We start from the raw sequence: 17,690 nt of genomic DNA, 5'->3' as shown, positions 1-17,690 counted from the left end.
AAAACCTAAGCCTACAATCCTGTCTACAAGAGCAAGGACAAGGGCTACTACAAAGAAGGCTTAAGAATTAGTCAAGCCAAAGGAGAAGAGAGCTAGTCAAGCTAGCAAGGGTGAAGAATCTCAGAAGAGACCGAGGAGAAAATATGTTTCTCCAATTGAATCTAATGAAGAGAAGATATAATTTGATGACAACAACCAATTTCAAGTGGTAAGTCATAGTCCTTCTTCAGATATGGACAATTTATGTGATAATATAAAGAACAATGTTAATTTATCTGGTCTCTCACATATTAAATTTGATACACTTGGAAAAGTTGAGATGAACCAAGAAGAGGAGTCAATTTATGCCATGATGGCAACATTTAAACAAACTCCAATTGAGATTGCCAACTCTCTACCAAAGGAATTGTCTAATAGAGTTGAGCAAAAGTGGCAATGTAGTCTAAACATAGAAAGACAAATCAAAGAAACTACACTTGCCAGAGTGATGCAAGAACTGGATAGGGAATCAATGGGCAAGGCATTGAAGAAGCATGCTAGAAAATTTGCACCAAAATATAAGGCATTCAACATACTGCAGAACAAGATTGAGGATGTTGTACAAAAGACCACTTTGATTTGGAAATCACTATATGGTTTGACAACACCCAAGGCAATAATGTAGGAACTTATTGAGGTAGGTGAGGAAAAATAAGAGTAACAATAGGTAACTAAGATAATCACAGTTGAGACTGAGCTAGTTACATAGGAGGAAAACACTGAAACAAATATAGATACACAAACACCAACTAAGGATGAGAAACAAACTGAATAGAGTGTACCAGATACATTAGTGTTGAGTGCTAGTCCTCTACATGAAGTGAATACAAAATGTGATAATGTAAATATTAAGGATGTTTCTAATTCCATCACTCAGAACATCAATCCCCTCACAGTGAATGACTTGAAAAAGATACTAGTGGAATCCACTACCCAGGCCAAACTTTGTGAGAATCTTATATTGGTGAGTATAATAAGATTGAGAAGGCAGATAAGGTATCTACAGGGGAGGAAGCATCGAAACAAGTTACACCTACAACCCCTCCTCAATTTTCTATCATTGCCCCTTGTGGTATATCAAAGGAAGGAGCCATATACTTCTACCATTAGTACATTGGCACAAACTACTCCAATCTTAGTCACCATAAAGGTAAGTGAACGTGATAAGGGTAAGATGATTGGAGAGTAGAAAGATGAAATAGAGAAGACTAAAGGAACAAAAGTTCAAATAGGTCAAGTAGACACTCCTACACCTACAACACAAAAGCAAGATGCATCTATGAATGTAGAGAAGGAAAATGATAAGACTAAAGAGCTAGGTATGACCACCAAACCTGAGGAGCAATTAGCAATACAGACACTGGTGATTTTATTGATTTACTAAATGATTTATTTTCAACATTTTGTCTTTTGATTTTCTTCACTTTTGAATTTTATTTTGTGAATTTGAATTGTTTTCTTCCTCTTTTAAAGTTGATTTAGGTCTTGTTGATTTGATAGGTGATTAATGACCTGATGTGATTTTTGATTGAAAAGTCTATTGTGTTTCTTCTAATTTTCTCTTTAATTTGGTCCTGATTGATCAAGATTGCATGATTTAAGTCTTTGCCAAATTTTGGGTGTCTACAAATGCCCCTCTTTGAGCTAATATGTGAAGCATATTAGTTCAAAGACTATCTTGATTTTTTGATTTTAGGTCAAATTCTAGTGATTGGTTGTTTGTTTGATGATATTCTGTCCTTTCATTGTTGTCATGGTCTCTTTCTATTGATGGCTTGATGTTTGATCATCAATGATTTGACGTTCGATCATTGATGATATTTTGATTGTCATTGATTTGATGGTTGGATTTTAATGTTGATTCGATGATTGGCTGGGGTAGATTGTTTTGATGTTTCAAAAAAATTAAATGCCCCAGCTTGTATGTTCTGATTTGATGCAGATATACTGCCCCCTCAAAAATAAAATTAGAAGAGAGTATGAAAATGTGAAAGTTAAGTAGGTTTGAATTTTATTTTTGGCATGGGGGGAGATCGACAAGAAATATAGTTAGAATGATTTGATACAACACCTAAGTCAGTTGTAGTGATCAACAAATGGCCAAAAGGGGATAAATAATTTGAAGAGTTGATATAAATGCCACTCGGGGGGTTAAATAGGTCAAAAAGACCTTTTACCCTTGTCATTTTCACTTTTGGCATTTCTATTTGGTGATTTGAAGCTCTAATGTAGTGAAGATGGTGGTGCCATTACACAAGCATAGATTTGAGAAGGGCCATCGGTATGAGTGTCCAGTAGACTACGATGCCCCGGTATGTCATTAAAATCCTCTTTGTTTGAGATTTAGCTTTTTGTACTTGTATTTTGTGAGTTTTGCATGGATTTGTAGGGTAGATGTGTTAATTTCAGAGATTTAGCGCATTTGAATTGTTGTAGTGCATATGTGTAATGTTTTAGTGCATGTGCAGAGTGTTTTAGCACATTTGGAAACCCTAGGCTTGTAATATATTAGTGCATTTGAAAAATATAATAGTGCATTTGGACAATATAGTGCATTCAAATAATGTACTAGTGCAAATGAAAAATGTTCTATCACATTAAAAATAATAGCGCATCTCCACCATAAAATAGAGCTTTTGAGCATTGTTGTAGCGCATTCAAAGAAATAATGCATTCAAGAAATATTTCAGCACATTTGGAGAATTTTGTAGTGCATTTAAATAGAATAGTGCATCTGCATGATGTAATAGCACATGTGAGATGGGATAGCACATATAATCTATATAATGGCACTTTTGAATGGTGGATTAGGGCAGTTGAATATTGTGATGCATTTGACAGGGTGTAGATTGTTTGTCTAGGGTAAGATAATGCCAAAGATTAGAGTCTTGGTCCATCCTTCAATGGCTTCAACTTATCATCTAGAGGAAAACAAGCCAATAATTGAACAATTAACTAGCTTAGTGGAGAAGCTAAATGACATAGACCTAGATTCAAATGTAAAAATACTTGAATGGTTTGAGAGAAAGTTCAATATAAGGTAGTTGAAAAGATATGAAGTTTTATTGTACTATTATAGGTTGAGTTAACAACCAGAATGGGTAGTGTGAAGAAGTATTGGAGAACATCTTCTCTTTGTACAACAAATTTGTGTAACCCCACACTCTTTACATAAGAAATAAGGAGTCATATTCTAAGTTTGGAGAATCATATATAGTCATTTGGTATAACTTTGCCAAAGTCTCCAACTCAAAGTGAGAAACATTTCAGACATCTCCTCAACCCCCAAAGTTAGTTAGTAGTGTTACAAACTGATAAAGTGACATCAAGGTTAAACTGGCAAGCATCCAGTCAATTCTGACTCCACATATGGAGATATTGCACAAGGAACTAGCCTTTGCTGAAACACTCATGAAGAAAGATCAACATATTTCTACTCATGAAGGCTTAGTTCACCTTGCTGCCAAGTTAGCCATCCAGATCAAATCATTGGAGGTATCTTGTGATAACTGGGATGCAGCCTTGAAAATCATGCTTGAGGTCCACAAATCATTTTTGGACAAACACACTCTAAGTGTATAACCCTTTGACATCAGTGTCAAAATGGGGGAGAAATAAGGTATGGGACGAATAAGAGGTATGGGGGAGATAATATGTTTGAGGGAGATGATAGAAACAGAGTACATACAAATCTACTCAGTAGGAGGAATAATTTTGAATTTAGATAGATACAGAACAACACAATCAACTCAGGGGGAGTTATTGAATTTTGAGGTATGACTGATGAGTCATAAGCTTTTGCAAAATTTTAAAGTTTTGAAATTTTGTATGTATATGGATATTATCTGAGTTATGCTTGAAAGGCTAAAGGTTATTCATACATGATCAAGTATTTTTCCACTCATGTCAAAGGGGGAGATTGTTAATCTTAGATTGGTTTTGACATATGAGTGACAATATACTTAAGTCATTTACTTTGTTCATGCTGAACAAGTAATACATGCCAAGCATAAGTTGTTTGATAGTATATGTCGAGTGACAAATATTTAGTGTGAGCCAAGTAACTAGTAAGTGCTGAGAAGATGGTATGTGTTGAGCTATTAAGATGCTGAGTGCTTAGTGGATGTTGAGTCATTTAGAGAACGAGTTACAACATTGAAGTTGTAGTTGATGCAGAGCATCATGGACTTCAAGTGTTGAGTTACACAGTTTTGACATAGTTTTTTGTAATGGCACAAACTTCTATGTAAACCATTTTTGGGCTGACTTAAGGATTGATTTATGATCTTTGTTGATAAGGATGAATCTTAATTGTGAATCCCTATGCATTGAATGCATCCAATTAGAAAAAGGGAAGGTTTAAGTGGCAATATGGGTGAATCACAACCGTTGATTCTTATGTAACCCTAAGTTACCTAGGTCTTCTTAAGGAAGACAAACCCTAAACTTTCAATAGAATGCTAAGGAGAATTGAAGTGAGTTTTGCATGCGCAAATAGAGCATTCATGTTGATTAAGGTGTTATGAATTGAGTTACATTATAGAATCAGTTAAAGGAGAATAGGGGAAAGGAATCAAAGGATAATAGAGATACACTTGATTAGAAAAGATCAAGTACACATTAGTATAGAGGTGATATGACATCAAGAAACAAAGTGCTAACTATAGGATCATTGATAAGAAATTCTAATAGGTGAATCAGTTAAATCTCTTAACAGAGTAGTCTTAACAAGTTTTTGTAAATCCTTTAATAGGGTGCTTACTTCATTGCAAGTTAAAGTCCTCTTACCAGGCATACTTTTAGTAAGGTATTCAAATCCTTTAATAGGGTAAGATATAACAATCTTGTAAGCCTTTAGACCTTTCATAAGGTAGATCATGTTTCATGGTCAAACATTGTAACCTTCATTAGATACACTTTATTACTACAGTAGTGAAGATTTGTGGGTGCCATCCCCACCCTAGTTTTAGCTTCTCCTTGGAGGGTTTCTGGGTAACCAAATATCTTGTGTCATACATGTGTTGAATACTTTAATTTCATGACATGGATGTATATGCTTAATTTGACATTTCAGTTTATATGCATAGATTGTGAAATGGATGTGTGGTGAATAGTTTTAGAGGTTGAAAGTTTTAAGTGCTGATTCACCCTCCCCCCCACCTCCCCCTCCCCCTACCTCTCAAAGTTTACTTCCCTATTGCATTTCCAAAAACTTTGATTTATCCCATATTTTTTTTGTAGTGGTGTAGTTCTTAACATCATCAAATTTAACATCAGTGGGAGAAACTACAATATCAATAATCATATTGTTATGATTCCTCTTCTCATTCATTTTATCCATAGTTAGAGGACCAACAAGTTGGACATGTCCATTTTCCAACCAATGTGTGACATCATCTCCAATACCTAAAAGATGTAGCTTCAATCAGTCTTGCCATGAGGAAAAGTTCTCCTTCCTCAGCTTTGGTGGCTCTTTCTTATGCATCTTGATATTTTTCTTGAGTTCCTTTAAACTTCTTCCTTTAAGCACTCTGAGCTTTGATACTAAATTGTTAGATAACTAAGTGGGGGGAGGGGGGGTGTGGGTGGGTGGGGGGGGGTGTGGGTGGGTGGGGGGGGTGAATTAGTTATGTGTAGTTATCTCACAGTCCCTTCAATATTTCATCACCATCAAAGTAACATTAACATTAACAACATTAAATTCCATACATCTAATCACTCGGTAGACATATCCAACATAAAAATCAACTCATACATTAACTTCTTCTAAAGCTATTATAAAATTGTTCCTTGTAGTACTGACTATTATTGAATTTCTAGTTATTACTTAGTCATAACTTGGTTCTTACCGAGTTGAGATAAAGTGTAAAAATATGTAAACCAATTTGCCACACAAATAACATTCGCACAATTTTGACACCAATATTTAATGTAGAAACCCTATTAAGGGAAAAACCACCTAGGACTGGCAACCCAAAAATTTCACTCTTAGGAAGTGATCTATGTTAGGAGACTGCCTTGTTAAAGGTTGCATACACTTTGCTAAAGTGACCTTGTTGGAGGATTTCACCAAAAGATCATCTGGACCTTATCACTCCATGTCTAGGACCAAAAGAGTGGCTTGATTTAAATAAATTACAAACACTACTAATCAATGTTACAATATAAGATTTCATAGACTTGTTAGGTCCATTCGATGCTTCTGAGATTTTTGGCTATATTGGTTAAACTGTAAACAATATAAAGTAATCTATAAAGAATAACAACTACCTTTGCTTGATCATATCTCAATTCTTGTTCTTCCTCTGCCTTTTAATCACTCAGTTGATTTTGTCTACAACAAACTTCTTACTCTTCTATTCTTAGCTCACTCGACTCTTTTACTTTAACAATTTCACATTCCTTACTAACCTTCAATTATATCTCTTTTAGCTTCATCAACTCTTAAAAAACATCACAATGAGATCACCATCCACTTTGAACCAAAAATCTAAAATTGTCATTTTCTCCTTAAGTAGATTTCTCAACACTTCTAGATCCTTCCATCTTTTGTTGCTTAATTTGAATCATTGATCTTAGGTTTACAATTGAATTCCTTCATGCAATGAATTTAGACACATAGAAAATACAACTTTTCATAGAACTTTGTGTTCATCCTTATCCTTCTTCAATTTCTCTCATCAAATCCTTCTTGATTTTTCTCTGTCGTTGATCTTGCAACAAACTTTGACTCTCACAATAGACCACCTCAAACTTTCCAAATTTTCATAAAAAGTCAGTCTCAAATTCCAATTTCTCAATTGTGTTCATTTGACTGTCACTCGATAAATATTACATTCACTGGGGCAACATATAACTCGAGTAATACTATCTTTCTCGAGCAACATTGTGTTCTTCATTTCTCTTTGCAATCGATCAGGCAATATTGCAGTCACTCGTTGAATACAATCTCCCTTTATTAACCTTGTGACTTGGTTAAGCTTGTGATCTTCAAAACAATACAACAATACATGATTATAAAATAATCAAACCAATATTACATAATCATTGTCCAACTCATTCAAGTACCCATTGAATACCTTACATATCAACTTTTGTCTTCATCATACTTTCTTCACATCCTCTTCACCAATCAAATGATATGGTACTTTCCCAAGTTAGATTAATGTCTAGCTAATCAAGACTTTGACATCAATGATAATATAACGATTAATATGGCTCTTTTACATACATTCATAACATCATTGTTTAAAATTAGTTGGGGCTAAAATGGTGTACAAATAATTAGTACATTATAATTATTTCAATGTATAAAGCATATTATATTCTTATTTATTAGTCATTATAATATTATGTAATGACTGCATTTGTTACATAATATTTTATAATAGATAATAGTCTTACTAATATTAAATGAATTCATTGAAATAATGTAGAAGTTGATAAGAAGACAGCTTCATAGATCTTGGAAATAACCTACAAGAAAATACCTGTTACAAGGAAGATGAAGCAAAGAAGAAAATATTGCTCTCAAAACAAAAAGAATATATTCGTGAGTGAAAATGAGAAGTGTTATCATGAATGAGAAATGAGTCATCAAGATATGTAATACAAGAGAGATGATCTCTATATAAAGGAGATCATGCAATCTCTAAGGAGGATAAGGTGATAAGGGAATTCTTGTCATCCACTCCTAAAGAGATAAGGGGTCCATGCAATCTTATCATGGATTTCCTAAAGAGATATTTAGTCATTTAATAAATAAAAACATTTACTAAATGTCAACAATGCATAAAGGTGAAATCTTAAGAGAGGATAAAAGAAAACTTTAATAAAGCAATTAAAGTTAGGCCTTTTACTCTAACAAATAATACATTAACTCTTTTTATGTTTGATATTTATTATTATGGATATTTGTAAATTATTATTATGAAACAAACAAGTGGTTTCATAACCTACAAATTGTCAAAAGAAAGAGGTCAAAATGATACAATTGTATGTATTTGTTAGATTATTATTATTTTTTAAACAAGTGATTTTATCATCACATATTGTCAAAAGAAATAGGACAAAATTGAATAGTGAAATGATTATTGTATGAAAAAAAGTAACAAAAAGTACAATCATAAGTTGTTATGATCCTAATAAGACTATAGAGTCATGTTAGAATATTGTTATCTTATTGAATTACAAATAAAATACTATACATACATACATACATACATAGATATACATACATACAAATACATACATACATACATACATATATGTATATATACATATATGTATATATACATATATGTATATGTATGTATGTATGTATGTATTTGTATGTATGTATATCTATGTATGTATGTATGTATATATTTGTATGTATGTATATCTATGTATGTATGTATGTATATATATACATACATACATACATAGACATACATACATACAAATACATACATACATACATACATATGTATGTATATATACATACATACATATACATATATGTATGTATATATACATATACATATATACATGTGTGTGTGTGTGTGCACATATAAATGTATGCATGTATATATATAGAAAGAAATTTGAAAAAATGATAAACTTTAGAAAATTTTGCAAACCTATTTTACGTATGGATGGTGGTTGATTGATGCTTTGACATTTAACTAAATATAATTGAATGCATAAACATTCCTATAATGATAGGAACTGACAACATGACTATTCTTTTATGTTTTACTATTTATATGTTTTTAAATCAAAAGTTTAAAAAATGTTTAATATTAAAATGGTTACGCTACCAAATTCAATGTCAATTATCTCCACGTGTCTTCAGACATTTAAGAATAAGTAGTTTTGTATTTGGACTTGAAATAGATTTTTGTGATGTATTCATTTTGACTATTGGGTGAAAGAATCATGTGCATGATTGACACCAACATTTTAAATCATATCATCTAAAACATTGTGATTTGATATAAAAGATTCCTTAGATGATTTGTGAGCTATTCTTTGTGTATATAATTGTTGTGAGAAATAAAAAAGAAAATAAAAAATGTATTTAACATTATTATTAGTCTTCTTAATAAAACTTATGTGTGTGTTGCTTTCTTTTTCACTATTAGTTCAACCAATCATCATACTTAATTTAAAACAAGTGATTTTATCATCACTTATTGTCAAAATAAATAGGACAAAATTGAATAGTGAAATGATTATTGTATGAAAAAAAAAGTAACAAAAAGTACAATCATAAGTTGTTATGACCCTAATAAGACTATAGAGTCGTGTTAGAATATTGTTATCTCATAGAATTACAAATAAAATAGTATACATACATACATACATACATATATATATATATATGTGTGTGTGTGTGTGCGCGTGCGTGCATATATATGTATATGTATGTACACACACACACACACACACACACACACACACACGTGTGTGTGTGTGTGTGTGTGTGTGCGCGTGCGCGCGCATGCATATATATAGAAAGAAATTTGAAAAAATGATAAACTTTAGAAAATTTTGCAAACCTATTTTAAGTATGGATGGTGGCTGATTGATGCTTTGACATTTAACTAAATATAATTGAATGCATAAACATTCCTATAATGATAGGAACTGACAACATGACTATGCTTTTATGTTTTACTATTTATATGTTTTTAAATCAAAAGTTTCAAAAATGTTTAATATTAAAATGGTTACACTACCAAATTCAATGTCAATTATCTCCATGTGTTTTCAAATATTTAAGAATAAGTGGTTTTGTATTTGGACTTGAAATAGATTTTTGTGATGTATTCATTTTGACTATTGGGAGAAAGAATCATGTGCATGATTGACACCAACATTTTAAATCATCATCATCTAAAACATTGTGATTTGATATAAAAGATTCCTTAGATGATTTGTGAGCTATGCTTTGTGTATAAAATTGTTGTGAGCAATAAAAAACAAAAGAAAAAATATATTTAGCATTATTATTAGTCTTCTTAATAACACTTATGTGTGTGTTGCATTCTTTTTCACTATTAGTTCAACCTATCATCATACTTAATTTAAAAATTGAGTGAAAATTCTATAATTTGTATTTATTTCTTATTTTTAAATAGTTATAAAAATATCAATTTGCTTTAATTCTATTGGCCCATCAAATAATGGTGCAAAAATTCATTTTTCCCTTCGATTTGCAATTTTTAATCTATTTGATGCATCACATCACATGTCAAATAATATTAATTATTAAATGAGATATAACTATTATATATGAATTCTTACTTTTGGGTTCAATTGTGTAATAGTTTTTACCATTAACATTTTAGATCATACTACATGATCCATCAATTTATTTTCCTTGGTTCTCTTGCATCCTAATGATTTATCATGTAGTATGATCTAAAATGTTGATGATAATAAGTGTTACACAATCGAACCAATAAGTAAGAATTTATTATCATAGATTGTTGAAATCTGATATCACTTACTATTGTATATGTCATTGATTTTAACTTTAATGAATAATTTGGTTATTTGTTTTTTTATTTCCTTATAGGACAAAAGTTAGTGTGTATTTTATTATTCCTTTTTCTTTGAATTTATTTATTTATTTATATAGATTCATCATAAAAGAGATGGCAAAAAGTAAGGGTAAGTGTACAAAGACGAAGGACCAAAAATATGTCACTTATCTTTTTGGTTCCCCCAAAAGTAAATGTGTACATCATAATGTTGTACGCCATATATGGTGTGTGACATATGGCAAAGAAAACATAAACTTGAATTTTCAAACACTAGCTATTATTTTCAATGAGTCGTAACTTGGACGAGGAAAAAATATTTAGTAAGGGTGTACATAGTTTGAAAAAAACTTTTTTGTTTAGTTGTGTATTGATCATTCCAAAAATGTTGTCAAGACATTGAGCATATGTTTTCATCTTTTTGTTTTATTAAAAATAAATATTTATATAAGGTTTTAAATTAGTTTTTGTTTATATTGTTTTAAATTACTCATCCTCCTCCAAAAAAATCATCCACCTCCTCATGATGAAGATAATGAAAAAAATCCACCTCGACCTCAAGTCTTGTTGGAAATCTGATTGAAAAGCTCATTGTTGAAGGTCAAAGAGAGAGATTGTTGCAAAGAAGGAAGATTGTTGTAAAAGAATGTTTTCAACCATTGTTTTGTCATTGATGTCAAACCTACTATTTGTAGGGATGATATTTGCTTATAAGATCCAAGTACTATCACTTAGTTGATTGATGAAGAAGATTTGATCAACAAGATGTGACAAGAGACCCTAAGGAAAGGTTGAGTTATGATGTTGTAATGAAGTGCAAGGATCAGTTAAGAAAATGGTTAAATGATGTATTCATATCATACTCAAAGATACAGAGGTTGGTCACACTTAGGAACACTGGAGGAAGAAGTTGTAACAAGGTTGACTGCAAAGCTTAAACTAAGATCTTTAGTGGGTGTCAAGCAAGTTAGTTGAAGCCAAGAAAATTCTCAGTTGGAGCTGAGTAACAGGAAATTCTAGTGTGTGTCGAGTGATCTTCAGGTGTTGAGCATTAGGAAAAACATAGTTGATGCCGAGTAACACAGTATGTGCCAAGCACTAGTATTTCAATAGTGCCAAGTTGTTGCATTATTTCAAATGACGAAGATTCGCCAAATCTGAATCGACAAAGCGGTTGTCATGAATTTTGTGAACAAGTTGGAAGATAAGGATGATGAGCTGGTGGCATAGAATCCTATGTAAACCATTTTTGGGTGAATTCTAAAGGATTATTCAAGAAGTTTCTAGAGGAAATAGAATATGGGCTAGATGCAATGAATCCTACTTAATCCATATGAATTGAAATTAAAGAATGAAAGAATTGAGCGGGAAAAAGAACTCTAAGACTTCTATTTAAGGAGTCATAGACCTATTAAGTTTCAGGATTTGCACCCTACTGAACTAGTAATGTTCAGTAATCCTTACTTAACATGGGAGTCATTTGACTATGTGAGACTTGCTAATGAAATGAAACCTCCAGATTCTAGGCTGACTCCTATTGGATTATTCAGTGAAAAACTCTAAAACTTAATAAAAACTTGTAGGGAAAAAGTAAGAAGTGACTGAAAAACAACTTAAATCCTAAAGTCTAAACTAAGGAGGTGATACACCAGAAGTTACTAAGAAGACATAATACACATGTAACAGAGAGAGGATTATATAGCTCTATGAAATACAGATAAAGCACATCTTCCTGCAAAGGCTTGCATAAGTGATTTATGATAAGGTTTTAATACTGAAACTACAAAAGGAGGATAAATTAATACCTCACTTTGATTAATTTCACCTATAAACACATATCATAACCTGCAAGCAAACTTACTTTTCTATGAAAAGGTGTTGGAATGAGACAGAAAATAAGGAATAATGAAAACATTCACAAGTTAACTTATCAAATCATTCAAAGACACACACAGAATTTGCAGAAAGGAAAAGGGCTTAACAATTAACTCCATAAAGCATGATCACACTACTGTCACTAGTATTATTTCTTCTAAATGTTGAATTACAGACCTTGTAACAAAGCTTAGGACCCAAAAGGATGTCTCAAAACTTCATCATAAAATCAGAATTCCCTTCCAAAATGAGTTAGAAAACTCATTAAGTACAATGCCCAACTCCTTGGCCCATATGTAGAAAAATAGCCCCAAAAAGAGGACTTAATAACTCACATAATGAAGTCTCATCACTACTAAGACTTTACTAACCCATAATGAACCCAATGAGTCACTCAAAACTACCCCAAAATTGCTCTAATAGGTCATAAAGACCCACAAACTAACTTGGCAAAGTCAAACTCAACCCCCTATATTCTCTCCACATGTTTCCCAATTGATTCCCCTCTTAAAGACCATTACATGAGTATACAATGACTCTCGTCTTTTACATGGCAAATAGGAAAAATATTAAATAATTTATAAGTTATCATTATAATGTTTTTCTTTTACAATATTGAACCCATGTAAAATGAAATAATAAAACAATCCCCTTTATTTTGCATTTAAAATGATTAATCATTTTAATATTCTATTTAAAAAAAAAAAATGAAATCAAATGCAAAACAAAACCTTATACAAACTCCATATTCAAATATAAAAAAAATCCTATCATAGCCCGCGGACTCCAAATTTGATGGAAAATGACATAGGGCATATAAGAGGTTTGAATACCCTAAAAGTTAGTCATTTTCACATATTTGCATTTTGAGTTTTCTGGAGCTACGACTAGGGTTTGTGGAGTTTTTTTTTTTTTGGTGCCACCATGACGAAGATTCATTGGTTTTTTGTGAAGCCACTGCCATCGAAGAGAAAATTTTGTCGCTTATGCTATTTGGAGGTATGAACATATCACATTCTTTACTATATTGTCATCATGACTTGGTAGAATTTCAAAATACATGTCATTATGGCTAAATGTTACTAGTTTTAGCCACCATGATGATATTTGCCTACTGCTAGAAGGGATTTGTTAATACATTTGCGAGCACTGAGAAAATGTGTTGATCATTATTTGGGTTTCCAGCTGATAATACGTATGTTGCAAATACATATTGCTATTTTTCTTTTGCTATTCTTGTCATTTTTGAATTTTGTTCCCTCCATTGTTTAAAAATATGAGGTACTATTAAAACACATTACCAATGTTTCTTGTTTACTGGCGCCTACAAGTAGAGGTTCAAATATGTAATTTTTTGTTTATATTTGCTGGAAATGTTTGTTGCTATATAATTGCTTAGCTCAATGATGTTGTAATCTTCATTCAATTTCATAGGAACTGTATCAAGATCCAACTCTGGCTCTAGAGCAATGAATTCATTTGACTTACTAGCCAAATGTGCAATGCTTACCCTTCCCTGTCTCTTGATGTAGTTTGCAATAGCCTTCATTTCCTCCAAAGAAATATATATGTATTTTCCTCTATCATTCATAACTCCATAGAGCTAACCCATTTTTCCCAAGGCAAAGATCTGGTTGATACAGTTCTTGACCATCTTGTTGCACTTCCTCCTCTACTTTGGGTATTTGTTGATAAGTCGTCATGTATGTTGATAAGCTGTATCTACTACATATATAGATTCCAGTTACATTTTGTATTTTTTGAAATTGGGTTCATTGCTGTTACATACTGGTTGAATCTACTGTTATGCAATTTTAAATCTCCGTGGTGTACAAACAGGTTTTACTTCATTTTCCTTAAATCCTTGCTGTAATTTCCAATCAATTGCTATTCACTATCTTACATGAGCTCTTTTTTGCTTTATGTGTTGCTCATATTTAAATTCTGTGGTCAACATTTTGATTGCAAGATCTCCCTTTGAGATTGAATTGAATTGTTTTTTTATATTTTGCACTTGTTTTGATTGAGATTGTGCTTAGATTTTAAAACTTAAAGGTCCCAATTGCATCTAGAGGGATTGGAGAGCATCTATACTATGACGTATGGGATTCCAATTAGGAAAATTGCCCAGCTTTAAGCAATTCTATTATATATTGTTGTTACATAAGTCAAAATTTCTTTTGGAGTTGTATGTCCGACTTGATCCATGATGCATTGGATCCTTCGGTAGAGATATATGAGAAATAAAAAGATATATTTCTTTGTAGGCACTTGGAATGATTAATGGATCTTCTTTTTCTTTAGTGGTCTCTTGTTAACCCATGAAGTGTAAGAGCTCATCCTTTTCAATACACATCTTTTATCTACAATTGTGCACATCGACAATTTTTTCCATTATCATTTCCCCAATGGCCATTTTCCTCTTTGAAAGCTATCACTCATATTCTGATGCTGACTAGCAAATGAATTGTAGCTTGAAACTCCAGTACTACTGATATCTCCGTAGCATCACTTGTCATAGAAATTACACCCACAACTTCACCATTCTCATATCATGATGTATCAGTTATCGTTGCTATAAACACCCTCCCTGATCTCTTCATCAAAGGAAACAATCCTATCCATGCTTTTCTGCAGTAAGTTATACATTTCAATGCTATCAATCATTACTTCTTTTGCTGTAATCTTTTGTACCCTGTGGCATATTATTTACAAGGTTTGAGCATGGGCTCATGACACCCATAAATAACTTTTATTTCTTTCAGCTTACTTTCTTTCGTGATGAAATGCATTGACAAATAGAGGATGTAGTTATAGAGATAGGTAGCCATTGCTTTGATCCTTCAGGATCTAACATCAGTTGCTTTTATGCTTTTTGCAAATGTTGGAGATCATGGAGCTCGGAGCTGGATTCTGCTGCACCGAGGAAAGAGTGCATAACCAGTCAAAGCAATAGGCAATGACTGGTTATCTCTACTCTTTATTTCTTTCATTCATATGTATCTGTTCATGTATTTCCTTATGAAAGAAATGTAGTATAGTGAGCTATACTCACGGCTTGTGTGAGATCTTTTTCCATTTAGCATATTAATTCATTTCATTGTTTGAAAACATCAATGTATATTTGAAAATAAATAAATACAAGGATGTTTCTATTGTTTAAATAAAATGAAAAGCATTTTTGTTGCATGTATACTTAAAATTTTACACATGTGCAAAATTTTTGTAACATTTTTCGGTGACTTCTACTGTATGTCTGCTTGCTTGACATTTGACCAGTGTTTAATTATTGGGCATAGAGTCTGATTATGCATTTCTAGCACCTAAACTAGACACAAAGCGACTTCTAAAGTTGCTAGTTCAGTTTTGAATGTATGTTCATGAATTTAATAAGATTGGAAATTCTTATTAAATTGATGGGTATGCAGGGTCAAAACTCAAGTATCAACTTTAGAAATCGAACTGTCATAGTTGACCATTTGGTTGACGTATGTGTAGACATATGGACTTAAGTGACTATATGTATGCAACGTATGCATGGGTATGCAGATATGTATGGCTGGTAGCCAGACATATTTAGTGTTAGTGATATGTATGTGTGTATGTGTGCATATGTTGGATATGTGTATGCATTTAGGCACACATATCTATGCATGCATGAATGAAATGGGCAGATATGTCTGAAAAACAACGTAAACCAACAACTGAACTAACCTAGACTACTAAACCAAAACAAAACAGAAAACAAAACAAAATTAAATGTAGATGCATTTATTGAAAATAGGGAAACTAATCCTAGTATGTACAAAGAAGGGTTGAAACTCATACCTCAAAACATGGTTTGAGGTGCATCCCATTCACAGGGATTGGTAGTACGTCTCCTTCCATGGTAGCAAGCTGGTAAGCATTATGTTGTTTACACTCAGCAATTTGAAATGGTCCAGCCCACATGTGATCAAATTTATTGTGCTAGCCTAGCCTGCTCTTCAAAACATCCCATTTCAATACCATGTCACCAACATGGAACTCCCAAGCTCGAGCTCTTTTATCAAAGCTCTACTTTATCTGCATTTGCTGATACTCCATAGTTTCCATGGCCTTTTTCCTTGTTTCCTCCAACTCCATCAGCTGAGCACACTACACTAAAATAAGGTCACCTTCCTCAAACAAAACCAGTTGTGTAGCAAGGTCAAGTGCGGGTAATTCTGTCTCAATGGATAATCTGGCCTCTTTCCCATATACAAGCCTATAAGGTGAGTTTCCAATAACTTGCTTTGGGGTAATCCTGTCAACCCATAAGGCGGATTTTGGCTTTGAATGCCAATCTCTCTTATTCTCTTGCAAGTTGTGCTTAATAATCCTTATAAGGTTCTTGTTTGAAGACTCCGCTAATCCATTACCCTGTGGGTAAGATAAATCCCATGAGTAAAAGCCCAATCAGTTACTTTCATTCTAATGAAGGCAAGTGCATTATCAGAAATAATAGAATCAGGTACTCCAAACCTGTTGACAATATCATCATAAAAACATACGCTGCTGCCTTAGTCCAGCGCATGAAATAATCAGTGGCTGTAACAATCCACTTGTGACCTACACTTGATGGAGGGTTAATGGGCCCAATAAAATCAATGCCGCACTTCTGAAAGGGCTGTTCTATTTTAATTGGCTGCAAGGGCAAAGCTGTCAGCCTTTCTTTCCTTGCAAACATAACAGATTTAGCACATTTTCTGACATGTGCATGACAATATTTGAACAAATCAAGCTAGTAATAGCTCACTCTTAGAATCTTAGAGGCTATAGTTCTACGAGAAAAATGTCCTCCTAAATGTCCATCATGAAATTCATGCAATATCTGAGCAATCTGATCTGAATCTACACACCTGAGAAGGACTCCATTGAAATCTTTCTAGTATAGAATGTCATTAATTAGCACAAAAGGGATTGATTGCAAGCGATAGTATCTTTGCTTTGCTTTGTCTAAGGTAGTTGGACATTGACTAGTTTTCAAAAAATGCATCATATCCTTTAACTAGCTTGTTGGTTGATTATTAGTTCCAGCAACTCCAATTAGCAAAACTGTATTTGCTTGTTTTTCAAGCTCTGTAATATCCTTATCTGCAATTTGTTCACATAATCCCTTCCCTCTAACCAGCTTGGTTATTTGAATATCTATGTCATACTCCATGACGCGTGTAATCTAGCCAGCTCTTTTTTCATTCAAGTCCTTACTTAAGAGGAACTCCTTGA

At 32.7% G+C, this 17,690-nt stretch overlaps 1 long non-coding RNA gene across 1 annotated transcript; it reads right to left on the bottom strand.

The window, feature by feature from the left end:
- Positions 1–6,515: 6,515 nt before the first annotated feature.
- On the bottom strand, positions 6,516–7,634 carry LOC149549960 (uncharacterized). Its single transcript, XR_016354503.1, has 2 exons — positions 7,530–7,634; positions 6,516–7,222 (listed from the first exon to the last, which is right to left on the bottom strand). It is a non-coding gene; the product is annotated as an uncharacterized LOC149549960 (long non-coding RNA).
- Positions 7,635–17,690: the final 10,056 nt, after the last annotated feature.

This window comes from Cupressus sempervirens, chromosome 7, assembly GCF_028749045.1.
Source record: "Cupressus sempervirens isolate cs-2001-9-10 chromosome 7, ASM2874904v1, whole genome shotgun sequence".
NCBI classification, from domain to species: Eukaryota; Viridiplantae; Streptophyta; class Pinopsida; order Cupressales; family Cupressaceae; genus Cupressus; species Cupressus sempervirens.
The sequence above is the reverse complement of the archived record's forward strand: the minus strand, read 5'-3'. Positions and strand labels throughout refer to the sequence as shown.